The sequence below is a fragment of the Cylas formicarius genome, unplaced genomic scaffold (genome assembly GCF_029955315.1).
Source record: "Cylas formicarius isolate icCylForm1 unplaced genomic scaffold, icCylForm1.1 PGA_scaffold_7__23_contigs__length_41026272, whole genome shotgun sequence".
NCBI classification, from domain to species: domain Eukaryota; kingdom Metazoa; phylum Arthropoda; class Insecta; order Coleoptera; family Brentidae; genus Cylas; species Cylas formicarius.
Window position 1 is genome coordinate 13,018,795 of NW_026844352.1, and position 15,174 is coordinate 13,033,968.

Sequence of the window (15,174 nt, forward strand, 5' to 3'; positions counted from 1 at the left end):
TAAGAAGCTTTCGGAATTGCGACTTTAATGAGTAACCGCGTAACATTTTGACCTAGTATTATGTATATGTTCGACGAGGTTTCTATACTTAATTAAAAAAAATTGGGGAGTGATCGAAGGAGGCTGAGGTCGGAGAGACGGATCTTGTTTAGTATCAATTTTTGTTTAATAAAACAACCAAAAATGCTCGCTTACGTTTTTGAAGTAGGTAAAAAGGAAACAGAATTTTAATACAAATAACGCACGATATATCTCCCAAAAAATTCAGCCATATGAACAACGCGAAGAAGTTAAGCAGATAAAATTTTACAAGATTTTTGGGGGGCCTAGTGTAAATTCGGATTGTGGAAAGTAACAGATAGAGAGAATGAGTGACCTATATAGAAAAACAGAGACAGAAAGGTAGATTTATTTAAACGTTTCTCAATCATCCACCCATCGGAGATAATAAATAACATTCGCTAGTTTTTTTTTTGCATGTATTGAGTTCAGTTCGGAATAGAAATATGTCAATAGTAACAATTTAAATATGGTAATTTTTGGGGATTGTTATACGTCCGCCAGCGTATTAAAAATATGGTTTTAGGGGTTAGAACTTTTAAGTTTCAAGAAAAAAAAACTCATGTTGAAATTTTTGTATTCGGAAGCTTCTGTTGTTTATTAATTTATAGACACTGGAAAATATAAAAATAAAACATCCTACAGTTGACATACGTGTCCTCTTAAACTCGAAAAGAGCTAATTTATCTTAGAAGAGTACGTATTTTTGGTAAAATAGATATTTTTTATATTAAATATTTGACCGATCAATGTAATTCGTCAAGCAGAAACCGAGAAGAAAAGTGACGCTTGTGGTGTTTGCTGACAATCCGACCCTGCTTCGTGTACAAATGCAATGCCATTTCGGCAGGGCTATAGGCTACGAAACCTTTCGAACTCGAAAAGGCGCTACTAATTTTGAATAGGTACTTCATTTTTGGTAAAAGTAATAGATAATTTTTTTTACGCTAAATATTCCACAGATCGATGTAACTCGTCAAGCAGAATCCGAGAAGAAAAGTGACCGGGGTGCTGTTTGCTTACAATCCGACCCTGCTTCGTGTACAAATGCAATGCCATTTCGACAGGGCTATAGGCTACGAAACCATTCGAACTCGAAAAGGCGCTACTAATTTTGAATAGGTACTTAATATTGGGTAAAAGTAATAGATAAGATTGTTTTACATTAAATATTTGACAGATCGATGTAACTCGTCAAGCGGAATCCGAGAAGAAAAATGACGGATGTGCTGTTTGCTGATAGTCCAGAACGGCTTCGTGTACAAATGCATGGCGGGGAGACCAGAAAGTTTTCGAAACTGCGTGAGTGGAAGTCTGCGTTGGACAAATTTTGAAAATATCTGAAGGTTTAACGAATTTTGGAGAATTCGACAGAGCTACAGACTACGAAACCTTTCGAAACGAACACACGTGCCCTGTTGAACTTGAAAAAAGACGAAATTATTTTTAAAAAGGTATATTGTTGCTAAATAATAGATTTTTTTTTAATTAAAATATTTGACAGATCATGGTAACTCGTGAAGCAACATCTCAGAATTGAATCGGGGAACGAGGAATCAAAAAAAGGTTAACAATTTGGATCATTTTGGAAGATACATACGCCGCGCTTTTCAAAGCGGACAGACGTGCCCTTGTCCAACTGAAACGAACACACGTGTCCTGTTGAACTTGAAAAAAGACGAAATTATTTTAAAAAGGTATATTGTTGCTAAATAATAGATTTTTTTTAATTAAAATATTTGACAGATCATGGTAACTCGTGAAGCAACATCTCAGAATTGAATCGGGGAGTTGTGTATTTGCTGGCAATCCGGGCCTGCTTGGATCATTTTGGAAGATACATACGCCGCGCTTTTCAAAGCGGACAGACGTGCCCTTGTCCAACTGAAACGAACACACGTGTCCTGTTGAACTTGAAAAAAGACGAAATTATTTTAAAAAGGTATATTGTTGCTAAATAATAGATTTTTTTTTAATTAAAATATTTGACAGATCATGGTAACTCGTGAAGCAACATCTCAGAATTGAATCGGGGAGTTGTGTATTTGCTGGCAATCCGGGCCTGCTTGGATCATTTTGGAAGATACATACGCCTGCGCTTTTCAAAGCGGACAGACGTGCCCGTGTCCCACTTGACAAAGGCGGAATTATTTTAGGAAAGGTATATTATTTGTAAAAAAAAAATATACAATTTTTAAGTAACATATTTGACAGACCATGGCAACTAGTAAAGCAGAATCCGAGAATTCAATCGGCGGCTGTATGTTGACTGACAAGAATATAATTGCTGTTAATCCGGCCCTGCTTCTTGTACAAATGCATAGTGGGGAGACATGAACATTTTTCGAAAATGCGGCCCTATCCTCTTGGGATTCTACGTTGGACAAATTCTGAAAACGACCCAGAAATATAATTGGTGAGAAAATAGTTTTTTTTTGTTGTGTTAACAGTTAACAATTTTTTTATTTTGGAAATAAGGGGTTTCAGTGTGTACTGGTAATAGTGAATCAATTTAATGACCTCAGCATCTCTAAACCCCCATCTTGAGACGCGTTAACGATCCGGATCGAGTTACGTCGCGTAATTGTGTCACTTTTTTAATTAAAAAATGAAAGAGATGTACCTACCATACTTTAGAAACCCCTACTCCCCTTTGGAGGTGATGAAATAAGTTTTGGCATAAAATATAAGTTCCTCGTATTACTTTGATATAAGTATAAGTCTTGCCTGTTTTTTTTTTTTAAAGGAGGTTCAAACCCGTGCGAGGTAAGGTTTGATATATGAAACAGACCAGTCATGGGGACACGAGATATGGAAAGTTTCAGCGTAGTCGTCGCCACATTGCTGCCAACACTGCATATATAAGGAATCACGAACCATTCAGGTAAAATTTTGAAAACACATAGTTATGGCAATATAGAACCTCTCTTTTTTTAACAGGAATATTGAGACTTAGACCAGTATCTTTTAAGTAGGCATGTGGGGTAAAGAAGACGCAGAAGCTTCACTCGGGTACCGTCGGTAACGTAGGCGATTGATATATTTCCACCACTACATATGTTGGATTGGAATTTCCCATTTGATGCTTTGACTGACTAAATGAGGAAACTTGGAGGTAAGCTCTTACGGAATTCTATCGAAATATGTTTAGTAACATATTGGTGCATTACTCTGTCTTCCAGTCAGTTTCACATAAACTTTGCACGTATTATAGAAATCCCACCTACTTTTTTTTGTGTTAATATTATTGAAAGTAGTAGCTGGTAGCTGTAGTCATAAGCCCAGAGAGTCTCTGTTTTGAACATAATACACAAAATGGGGCGTTCAAAAACAATAGACTGCATGCATTTTAGAGTCGGCGTAAACTATGGTCATATACCCCTGATCAAATTCAGAACTAGAAAATCGTTGTGTCTCTGCATTAAAAATAATAGTAAAATTTATTGTAGGCACCTAGTAGAGTATCGAAAATTTCCATTTTTAGTGCCAAATTGGTTACTCCAGTAAATTCCAACTGTTCTAATTTTTTTTTAATAATTTATGATGTTAGTGAGTTTCATTGCAATTATTTGTTACTTAAATTTTCTACGTATTAAACCTTAATTAACAATACGTTATTCGTTAACGCAGGTAGAATTAATGACGCTAACTGACCTGATTTTGTCCAGGGGGGCGTAGTACGGTAGTTTGTACTGTGATGTTTGGTAGTTTGGCAGTGAGCTCTCATTTATGAAACTGGGGAATGTTTCGTTATCTTCAAATCGTAAACACGTATCATTAGAATTATATTTTTAAAATATTGATTAGGACATGTACTAAGTAACTAAATGCTCTAGCGAAAATATTCACACATATTGCGGAAAACGTACAAATTTAAATTAGAGAAAATTAACTATTTTTAGAGGTTGGTTTTTCAAAAAGGTGGGGATTTAGTTAAAGAACAGATAGAGACTAAAGGGAAGCTCTATGAGAAAAATTAGAATTAAAAAGTCGATGTTTTCGTGTCATAGCGAAAGATGGATTATTATTAAAAATAATACTTGCATTAATTGTTGTCACCATTTGTGAAAAATATGGAAAATATCCTCTGGGTTCGCATACCTTTTTTTTTAATTTTTTTTTAAGGTGGCTAACAAAATACACAGACAGAAAAGTTTAGATCCTGTTCGTTAATGTAGCGCATAGAAAAAAAATTAGAAAAGAGAACGTTTCGTGTATGGCATACGTAGTTAGTACGGAATATTAATCTGAAGGCTGCAAGACAGTGAAAGAGTGATGCGCTTAAGTGTGGTTCAGAGAGGTTATTTGGGCTGTAGAAGTTTTTCTTTGAACAGGGTTCAAATAGCGTCTCCTAGAGCGTTAGCAGAGAAGAGTATTACAGTATTTAATATAAGCGTCCAGATTTCATTGTTGTTGAGATTGCCATAGAAACACACTTTCATGTAGTAGTAGTCGCAGCAGCTTTAAAGTATATGACTTTTTAGTTAAGATGCCTTTCGAGATTGCTTTATGGCTTGATAGGAAATTAAAGGGTAGATACAGATAAGTTACAAAAAAAAGTATGTACACTATCCTCAAAGATCAGCAATAAATAAAAGAAATTGATGAAATAGTAAAGTTGACTGCAATATCTTAAAATCATCAATAAGATAGATAAATTAATTTTGAAAATATTAAATAATAAAAACAAATAATAAAATAGCAAAGAAAATCAAAATCATCAATAAGATAGATAAATTAATTTTGTAAATATTAAATAATAAAAATAAAATTATAATAGCAAAGAAAGCCTACCACGGCCACATACACATAATATTTTCGACATATGAACTTTTCCCAGATAAATAGTCAAATATTTCACGATACCTTAAAACAGAAGCATGCGGAAATATGTATGAAGTTAACGCACGGTAGATGGCTTATTAATTAAAAAGGTATATGGTTTCTAATATCCTACTTTATTAATGAAAATTTTAACCAGCTTTTTGTTTTGCAGATATTATTGGTGGTGCCTGCCAGCTTCCAGTTCCGAGAAAAGAAATCCAACACTTTTCGTCTTTATTTCCCCTGTCCTTTGTGCGCAATAAAAGTACAGTTTGTACCCGCGAGGGTACACATTCGCAGAATTATATGTTTTTAAAATAAATGTTTTGGTCAATATTCACTAGGTGGGGTTACCTTATTAAAGAAAATCTTATTCCAAGAGGGGACACTAGTTTACATTCGAACCGCTAGAGGGTGCAGATGGTCACGCGAACAATATGATCAAGTCTCATTGACGCCATTGCTTTTCATACGGGTGGGAAAATATCTGGGCTCTGATTGGCTTCGCCGCCATCGCAAACTAGAGGTGGGGAGATTGATTAAACCGCATTTCTGGTTGCTTATCCAATGGGGACCAGTTTCAAGGGATTATGGGTAAAGGCGGAGGAGCTAGAGAGTCGTGGGGAAGGAGGATACGCCCACAAAAGGGAGAGGAGTGGGGATGTCCCCAAGCATACATATATCTACTCTGACGGTCATGTCAGTGAATTTATTCGTGTTTTGCGAAAATGTACCCAAAAACTAACGGTCGTAGAAACAGTACAGTATGCAACACGTTCGGTAAACTTTTTAACTCACTCGTTTATTAAAAACTCGCTCCGCTCGTGTCAAATAAACTCGTGAGTCATATGCCGTTTACCGCACTTGTTGCATAATATACTGTTACCACACTTGTTGCACAATATGCTACTTCTATTTACTGGGATCTCAACAGGTCTAAACGCCCAAAAACTAAGTTGACCTTGAACAGAATCCCTCACGAAAATCGTTTTTAATATTGGATAGTTGCAATAGTTTCCATTACGCTGACAGTCGCTCTCAGTCAGTTGTCTAATAAATGCTGTTGTAGGTGCGGTCGTGAGCACTGCACATGGCGGTTCAACCTCCGCTCGCTCCCGACAGAATCCATTGTATTCACCCCAAAAGTTTTTGATATCGGGTTCGATCGTGTGGTTTTCGTTTCCTAAAGTATTTGGTGAAGTTTTTAAGTGTTTAAGTATTGCCGGCCCCACTGCCTTTGCCATATACGCCGGTTAAAGGTCGGATGGGCCGGATAGTCCGTGATGGAAATGGGGGGTGGCCGGTTTTTTGGGATCGGTCCTTTTTTGCAAGCTGAGAACAAACGTTGGTTATAGGTTTTTTTACGTGTTGGTCTATGACCGAAAAAAAAATCCTCTACAAACATTGGTAATAGGCAAATAGACATAGTAGTCTTACACAACTGTTTGTGAAAAGCAAAGAAGAAGAAGTACTCTGGTTTTTTTTGTGATAACGTGCTATGCCAAACAATTACAATGGAACAAAGTATGTATATTCAAAATTATTTTCTTTTCATTCATTTACACAGTTTGATCATATGTGGCTTATATAATAGAATTTTTTCATATTTTATATGTTTTAGTACAACAACAGATTAAAGTTTCCAAGGTTATCCACCCTTATCAACTTTTTTTTTCTTATATCCGCTTAGCTTACTTCTTTCAAACGGTATATACTTTGTCCGCTACTTTTTGTACTTTTTTTATTTTACCATATTTTTTTACAGGAAGTCAAGAAGTGCAAACAAGCCGCAAAATACAAGTAATTCGGCATAAACTGTTTTCTTTGCTACAAGTTATCTCTTGAACATCCTTCACAATGCAGAGAACATATAACTATATTTAATTTAAGTGAAAGTTGTTTAAAAAATTTATTTTATACAAAAATCTACCCACGTTTCCGTTGAAAATGTAAAGCCAAGGTGGAACATAAGCAGACGTATTAAGTTGACAATAAAAAAGGAAGACCAAAAAAATTCTGTAGCGAGAGTTCTGAAAAAACTGAAAGCATTGATTTATCTGCTTATTCTACAATTTCATGTATCAGTACGGACAAACTGACATTTATAACTGTGAAATTTTTACGCTTATCAAGAAGGAGGAAAACTACAGAAGTAGTAAAGATAGTGACAGGTGCTTCACCTAAAAGCATTAAGCGAATTAAATCAGCAACCTTGAGTCAACTGAGCAATTTAAACCTTGTTCGCGGACAGAATCTCTAGCGTTCATGACTGATCTTAATTAAGGTAGAGAACATTACATTACAATATTACAAAGAGGTGCCAAACAAAAGCTATATACTAATCCGCCACACAATGTTAAGCACGATGTTTGATGGCTTAATTTGAAATATTTTAACTGAAACTGCAGCTAGCCAGCGTTGTTATATATTTGGAATTTTAGGTAAAAAACATAAATAATTTGGAATTTGTTTTAACAATACAGTGCGTATATTCGAACATTTGAATTATTTATACACATATACAAACTACCTTTAAAAACTTGACAGTCTAGAGGGGTTGAAGCACAGCAACTGGTAAAAGATAGGAAATATCCTGTTTGCAAAAGGGTTTACAAAGAGATGAAGCCAATATTCCGAGTTTGAATGTTGATCTCATTCAGAAGTTTTCAATTATACTTAGTACACTTACTTGTGAGTGCATATGATATCGATGTATCAAAATTTACAGCCTCAGTATTGGAACTGCCAGACTTTACATTGACTTTTATAGCTGGTACCCTATAAGCATAACTGTTCATAAAGTGCTAATGCACAGCCCCAGCATAGCAGAAAATGTTCCACTTCCCATCGGCCAATTTTCGGAAGATGTTCAGGAATCTCGACAGAAAGAGTGGAAAAATTGTCGGCTGCAACATACTTGGAAAACTTCTAGAGAAAACACAAAAATATTAATTACCTCGTAAATCCACGAAACTATATGATCTCAAAGTTCTTGTCTTGTTAAAGTCCTAAAGGTAAAATGTAATATTAGTTATATGTGAAATTTAGGATTTTTTTATTATTTCAATGGTTGTATTTAAATCAGATATTATTTAGTTAAAAATATTAATTATTAATAATTAAAGCTCGAATTGATTAAGTTATCTACATCTTATTTTGTTACACGTAATAGTGTGGAAATACTGACAAAGAAGGATTCCCTTATTTAAAAGTTTCGGTGTATCTTTGAACCCTTTGTTATCAAACGTACATAAATTCTATATATGTTATGTAGTTTATAAAAGTCTTATTAAATTTTATAATCAGAAAAAAAATTGACAAAGCACAGAAGTCTTGAGTTAATAATAGATGTATCAACTTGCATTAACTTACTAAGTTAGTACGTATATTAGTCACTATTATACATTAAGTAAGTAAATAAAGTATTTTTTTACAAAATCGACTAATATGTATAGTTAAAGTTACTTTTGCGATGGTTAACGAAACTCGGTAGTTAGTTTAAATTAACAATTTCCTCGAGCTGGAATATTATCGATTACCTTGCGCCTTCCCTGGTTAAGTATATAGGTATATTGAGCTTGACTTTTGAGTTATTAAGCACAATAATAATAATGATTGTATTGATATTGATATTTATTTTGCCAAATTTTGCAATCGAGAAAGACGACTAGTAATAAGGATTCTTGTCTTTGTTCTTGTTGTTTAGCTACTTTATTTACCGATGTTTACTGAAATAATTTATTATTTTTTCGAAAATAACAGTATATATTTTTTCTGAGGTATTATTTCCAAAAAGACTTAAAATACACATACAGCGATACGTAGCAAAGTATAGCATAATACATATACACTAAACAAGCGTTTAAGCAATATTTTGGTATTTCTTGAAAGAAGAAAGAAAGAAATAATATGCACAAATATACTATGCGTGTTATTATTCCGAATGAGCCATGGGCTGAATCCGGCCCTGGCCTAGCCGGTCCGGCTGGTGTTGGAGCGAGATTAAAGACGGCTTCTCGGGAAGGCGGCTCGAATGGTGCACCTTACGGCTGCCATAGAATGCCGTGTATGCGTGTCATAGAAGAACGTCATTCACCCTTGCGCTTTGATATTCGTTAGTGTGTGCGGCAAAACCCATTATTCTTTGGTTTATTTTTAGATTCAGATTACCTCTTCGGTACGTGTTGGATGATGTCCTTTTCAATTTGCTTCTAATTTCTTTTATAATACACGCATACGCCAATGATAAATGTGGAAACTCGTTTTCATCACCTATCTTTCACAATAAAATTATACACATTATACATATACATACACGGTAGTTTGTGGCCACCTTTATGCTACGTTTTACAAGAGTCAGAGTTAAGCCAGTTGAAACGAGGAACCATAGCCCACAAATATAAATAAATCGACGAATATAAGTAGAGCCATATAAATTATTAGTAGTGTGTATAGTATTGTAAACAGTTGGTAACCTTGTTACTTTTGGACGAAATAAACACTTTTTGTCAGTTCGAAAACGTAACAATAAATTATAATCATACAAATACTTTATTTATATAATTATATTATCACATTTAACTTATATAATAACTCGAGGAGTTATTCTTTGCCTATAAAACAAAATCAGATTATGTAACTAATAAACATTTTAAAAAATGTTTATTAGTTCTACATACCCACTTGGTATGAACAATAAACGTTTAAAATTATTTCAACAATTATCCGTTAACATTCGATTTCACTGCAAAAACCCGAAAGGATAGAAATATCGAAAAATAATATAAAAACAATCTACTATCTACTAAATAAACATTGCCTCACAAATCTAATTAAGGTTTAAAGTTGTTACAGTGAAGAATGCACAAAATATATCACAACCAACAAGCATAAAATATAAGAAATAATATAAAACAATATCTCATTGCAGTTATCTGCCCTCATAACCTAATATATTGACATGCCAATAATATCATATAAATCATCACGGTTTCATGGAGAAAAGATCCACCACTACCTACATTACTCAGTACATCTCAGAAGTTTTGAACAAAAACCGACAGATATTCAGAAAGCGCTCAACCCAGTTAAACACCAAATATTACTGCGTAAGTTGCAGGATATAGGAGTTTGGAATGGCTTTTTGATTTGATATCTCATCATAGAGAGGTCATGCATTTTTTGTGACTGCAACAGGAGCACCTCAAGGGTCGAATTTAGGTCCCTTACTTTTTTTTTATTTTCATCAACGATTTATCCATTGCGTTAAACATACCTCATTTTTTGTTCGCGGATGACCTAAAGATATTTCTAGACATCACCTAGCAGAATGATTGCAAGAAATTACAAAACTGTGAACTCTCTGAAACTTAGTTTTGCCACATGTAAAGTTTTGTCTTTTTATCGAAATAATAGTCCCATGTTCTATGAATATACACTCAACGGTGTGCCCTTGAAGAGGTATGATACGTTCAGAGATCTGGATGTTGTGTTTGACACTAACTTTACTTCCATTGAGCATGAAAATCATACTTCTAGTTTGGAGAGTCCAGCGTAAATGCTTAAAATAGTTGGGATTTGATCAGCTTTTGTTTCTCCCAACTGTTTGAAATTGTGTGTCTTAGGGTTAGACGGAGTTGTATATCAGTGGCCACACTGTACAAACTCGTCAATAATTCTATAGACTGTCAGTCCCTACCAGAGAGATTTAGTTTTATAATGCTGGCTTTTGTTATTATTTTAATGGACAGACCACCAACTTGTCAAATGTGTCTAAAATTTCACCGTATTGGATGATCTAAATAAGGTTCCCTACCCTTAAATAAGAAACTAAGAAAAATAAAAAAAGTAAAAAGAAAAGTTGCATAGTTTCATTTCCATTTTTATTTAAATATTTTTTTATATGTAAATATATATTACATATAAATTATACATGTAGGTTTGTTTATCATTAGTCTAAGGGAATGAGAAAATAATTGCAATCCGACGTTGTGGCAAATTTAACAAAACTGTATTTTCTTTTATTTACACTGCACCTCGTACAATAAATTCGTCATCACTTGCTATATAGACAATAATAATTAGTCTATGATCCGTCTTTCGTCTCTTTATAGAAAAAGAAAAAGCGGCATGGCTTTCCGCGGTACCGACATCTTTTACGTCTTTTTGAACTACTTTTAACCTTTCATCGGTACGCATCAAAAACTAGTCCCGAACTCCAGGAACCACCGCAGAAGCGGCTTCCTTTTGATTTCGTCTGGCGTCTACTAAAAGAAATAATGTAAACATAGCTTTATCTAATTACATGTAGAAATAACAATACCGTGCTGGCGAAAAATAAACTAAAGGATATCTTATTCTACCTACATATATATTAAATATTTATTTATATAAATACATAGTAGTTTTATTTGTTTTAAATGGAACATTCTGTATATTTATTTCCTTCGACAAATCTTAAATTTTGTTATTAATTTCTATGATACTGAAGTTCTAAAAAATATAATTAGCAACGAATATTCAATTCTTCCAAAAATTGTCCGTTATTCGTCGTTATTATAGTCAATTATTTCGGAGTAGACCACCTCATACAAAGTAAGTGAATTTTTAATGCCAAATAATATTACAGAAATAAAGGGGGGAGGGTCCATTTAAAACAAAAAGTACTTTTTTACTTTAATTTCTCTACACCAATAGGCCCCCTTAAAAATTAAATAATAATTTGGGCTCCCTTATAGGAAAAATTTTAATAATCAAAGGGCCTGCAAACATCAAGATTTGTCAAAAACGGTTAGACTACTCCCTTAATATATGAAAAATTAAAAAATCTAGATGAAACTACGCAAATTTTCTATTTCACTTTTTTTCTATCGCTAGCAGTTTTTGTTAGTTTTGCTTTCCAATAATATATAGGATGTCTTATTTAAAATAAAAAGTTGGTATTTACCCCAGGTGTATGAAACTCACTGTATATATGAAAAATTAAATGAAACTGCAACTTTCCTATTTAATTTTTTTTTTTTGGAAAGCCAGGGGTGGGTGGATCAAGTCCACACGATATTTTTATTATTCAGTTTTATAGAATCAAAGATGGACGATCTCCGTAACTTATAAGCAGCAACATCGGACATATAGACTGTTAAAAAGAAAAAAAGAAATAAAAAGAAATAAATGAAATGAGAAATTGGTTAAGGCTTTCGCGGCCCGTTGATAAGCTATTATCTTGGTTCGGGTTTAAAGGCCGTCGTCGATTGGAATTACTTCCTAACGTTTCGCTAGCACGAGTGGCGAGCTTATTGAAAAGACACGACATCAAAACAATCTTTAAGCCTACAAAGAAGATCCAGCAGACCATCAGGTCAGCGAAGGACAAGAGGGGCTCACTTTCAGCTGCAGGAGTCTACCGCATTCCGTGTTCATGCGGAAAGGTCTACATCGGGACTACCAAGAGATCAATGGGAACGAGACTTAAGGAGCATAAAGCAAGCTGCAGGCTAGGACATACAGAGAAGTCTGCAGTAGCTGAACACGCACTGAGCAGCGGGGAACACAGGATACACTTTGAGAGCTGTAAGTTAGGAAGTAATTCCAATCGACGACGGCCTTTAAACCCGAACCAAGATAATAGCTTAAATGAAATGAGGTCAGAAGTTCTCTCATATCAATTTGTTGGAGGAATTAAGATTAGAACCTCAACATTGCTTGGCATGAAAAAACAAAATTGTGACTTAACAGATAAAAAAATTTAGCAACGGGTGGCAGTTACGAAGAGTTAAAATAAACCTTATCTGCTCAAGGTTTAGGACAAATTGTACCACCGTTTATGTTCAACATAACTAACATAAAAGATGAAGGAAGACAACTTCTTTCTTTATCAGGATTCTATCTTATAGCTTCTCGTCCGCTCGAAGGTTTTGATACGTCTCAATCGATACGTCTATCAACCTGCTGCAGCAAGCGTTGAATTCCTGCATTAGTGTCATCTCTGTAACAGAGACATCCCCGCCGAATATCGCTTCATGGATGATTGACTCGTTTCTCTGAGGTGTTGGCGATTGTTGTGGATTGGTTGGCGCAGATAAGGTTCAGGTCGAGTTTTTGGGAATTGTAAACTTTGTTAAATTACAGCGTCCCCGCCTTTCTAGGTGTTTCTTGGTCGTTTAAAAAAGGAGGAAGTCGCGCTATAATAAATTTAGTTTATCCTGTGATAATGCTATTAACGCTTTTATCTGCTCGTAGACAAAATATATGAACACAATCTGTTGCCCTTAGTCATCTGTGCTGTAACCAGGATCCAAGGATATAATTAATAGTTTTAGGCTGTCACAATTTTTTTATAATTAGTTTTTACAAGTACATGATTAACACATTCTCTCCAACTGCTCCCTGGATTCATTTTATTCCGTCTAACTTCATTTCATCATTTCTATAGGATTCAAATCGCATTGATAAGGTGGCAATCTAAATTTTATCAAATGATTTGTTTTTTAAAACGTCAACTACTTGATTGATGTATGATGCAAAGTACAAGTCATGCTGACTAAGAAACACTTGCAATACCACTTTTTTTGCGGCTCATCATTAGTACGTTTTTAGCTAAAGTGCTGTGATAACTAGCATAACGCTACCAGGTGTTACATTTGAAAGAAGAGAATTTTTTACCCAATTTTCAAAAAGTTCACTTATCATGTCCTGAACAGTTGTCAATGTTTTTTGCTGAAAGTAGCAAAACATTTGGCACCCACCTTGCCTCGAGCCAAAATTCGTTCTATCAACAATTTTGCAACCCTTGCTTTACAGTGTCATGGCGGTCGAACCAAGTCATTCACCATATTGGTGAATCGTAAAGATCTAAGTCGTGCTTCTTATTTCCTTTCACTTCATTGAACGACTAAAAACCATTACTTTAGATCCATATTACATATTCTGGATAGTTTCCACATAGAGTCCCCCTTTAATTAAGTGCCGGTTCCTGAGACTTTCAACATTATATCAAATATATTCAAATCCGAGAATCTAGAACCAAACCTTCTCATCTTAATTGAAAACCTGGAACATATTTTTCTTGTAACGGTCAAATTTATGAACAAATATGAAGAACAGCTATGGGTTCTTCATTATCACCAGTCGCTGCAAATATAATTAGGGTAGCTTGTGAGAAGAAAGCTATGGACACTTTCGCTACTTTGATGATGCATTACCACATCACCATCCGGCCCAAAAATCATCGGTTATCTCTCTCTTATTTACAGAGCCGTAAAACTCCGTCAACCCGAGTCACTGACCCCAGAATTAAAACACCTTACATCTGCTGTTCTCTATAATAATTTCCACATTAAAGAACGATCACATATCAAAATTTCAGTTGAATATTTTTGTTTTCATTCTCTTTTTACATCAACATTGGATTTTGTGCAGAAATCGGCGCAATGTTTCACGACTGCCAGTGAATCTATCATATTTTTTAACTTCTGTTGCTACGATTCAAGTGACGGGATTTGATTGCTTTCATACATCGTATACACTTTTCTGCGAATCCATTTTGCATCACCATTCCTAAACACTTTCATTATGCCTTTATCACATCATTCAAGGATTGGGCGCAACCTTGACCTTAGAATGATGTCCATTGTCCTCCCAATGGCAGCTTCCACGCCCTCTGATGTTTTTAGAAGACCTGCGGACAAATTTTGAATTGAAAATAAAAATGCGTCCCTGTACTGATAAGCTCTTGTAAATCGGCTTTTTATCGGTTTACCGAAACGTGAAAAACCCAAGTAGTAAAGATTTTAATCTTAATCAGTTTGGGTACCGTTCTCGCAAATCAATATTGAAAGCAATCATAACCGATTCTGGAAAAAGTTTTGGAGGCTATTGATGGTAAGGTTATTCCCTGTATGATCTTGTTGGATCTTTCGAAGGTTTTTGATTGCGTTAGCCATGAGTTTCGTGTAAACAAACTTAAATTTTACGGTATAACAACAGACAACAAATCGTTACGTTACCTAAAGGTAACAGCTGATTTTGAACCACAATTTGCTTCACTTAGTCTATTTTTTTGCCTAGTATATATTAGCGACTAATTACATGCAGATGATACAACAATACTTAATTTGGGTAGAACATTAAGTGACGCCGATTTTGCAAGAACTCAGAAGAGTAGTTTTGTCTTTTTTCTTAATTCTTTCAACGCTAAACTTCTGGGTGGATACATAAATAGCAGACTTAACTTGCTCGTACATAATAGATGTGCTTCAACTTATTCAACTCACAACTTTTGAGACGGCTCTA

The 15,174-nt window shown here is 34.7% G+C and overlaps 1 long non-coding RNA gene across 2 annotated transcripts; it reads left to right on the plus strand.

The window, feature by feature from the left end:
* Positions 1-1,620: 1,620 nt before the first annotated feature.
* On the plus strand, positions 1,621-2,456 carry LOC132705507 (uncharacterized). Of its 2 annotated transcripts, none has more exons than XR_009619446.1 (3): positions 1,621-1,757; positions 1,807-2,221; positions 2,275-2,456. It is a non-coding gene; the product is annotated as an uncharacterized LOC132705507 (long non-coding RNA). The 2 variants fall into 2 exon arrangements; XR_009619445.1 differs by having other exon boundaries at positions 1,807-2,002; positions 2,053-2,456.
* Positions 2,457-15,174: the final 12,718 nt, after the last annotated feature.